This window comes from Octopus bimaculoides, chromosome 6 (genome assembly GCF_001194135.2).
Source record: "Octopus bimaculoides isolate UCB-OBI-ISO-001 chromosome 6, ASM119413v2, whole genome shotgun sequence".
Classification (NCBI taxonomy): Eukaryota; Metazoa; Mollusca; class Cephalopoda; order Octopoda; family Octopodidae; genus Octopus; species Octopus bimaculoides.
This window is the reverse complement of record NC_068986.1, coordinates 12,172,485-12,173,619: the sequence shown is the minus strand read 5'-3', so window position 1 is coordinate 12,173,619 and position 1,135 is coordinate 12,172,485.

Sequence of the window (1,135 nt, the reverse complement as noted above, 5' to 3'; positions counted from 1 at the left end):
GTAACGGATTACTATGGCTCCAAGGTTATAGCCGAGACGGTAGTTATGGAACTATTGTAGATTTCCGATGCAGTGGATATATAATTGTTAAAGAGGACAACAAACGATAAGGCAAGGCAAACAACTCAAGTCATATACAGTATTACTATTGGAAAAATTCAAAGTCTTACAGCTGTTTCTGGGATATCCCAGAGTATGGTATATTCCGTCATCGGAGACAATTAGGGAAAATGAGAAAGGTATAGATTAATGAAATGACGACATAGAGGACAGGAGTAAAAGAATAAGGAGAGGAAGAGAGAGAGGAAAAAAGAAGCATAATAGTTCATAAGTCAACTTTCCGATGTTGTGGATATAAGTGCATAAGTCCTTAGGTGCAATCCTGCGTAAATCGAATATAACAAACTACGCCCAATCCTTGTATCCGCGTAAGTGGAGTCTGGACTGGACAGTTTGTACTGGCATCGAATCGTATAAGTCTTAATAATGAAGTCAAACCAAATAGTGATATTCTCGAATCATTTAATATGTACGCTTCAGGTGTGCGTAATACATCATCGGAAATGCATCCATTATTTTAAAATATTTTTACTAGGGAAGGAATAACGTAATGGATACATTTCCTATCATACGTTACGCAAACTCTGTGTCTGTGTCTGTGTCTCTGTGTGTGTATGTGTGTGTGTATGTGTATCGAAAACGCTCACACACTAGGAAAAGGTTTCTTCCACAAAAAAGTTTAGTAACATCCTGATAGAAGATTTTATAACATTTTTTAATTGTTTTTTTTTTCAAATCACTTTTACTCTTCAAAACTATTAAGTAATTCTGATAAACTTTCAAATATATATATATATATATATATTCCTTTATTCGTTTATTCTTTTACTTGCTGCAGTCATTTGACTGCGGCATACAGGAGCACCACCTTCGGTCGAACAAATCGACCTAGAACTTATTCGTTGTAAACCTAGTTCTTATTCTACTGATTTCTTATTTTGCGGACGTAAACGCACCAGCATCGGTTGTCAAGTGATAGTGGTGGGGTACAAACACAGACACACAAATATATACATACATATACATATATATATATATATATATATACGACAGGCTTCTTTCAGTTTCCGTCTAA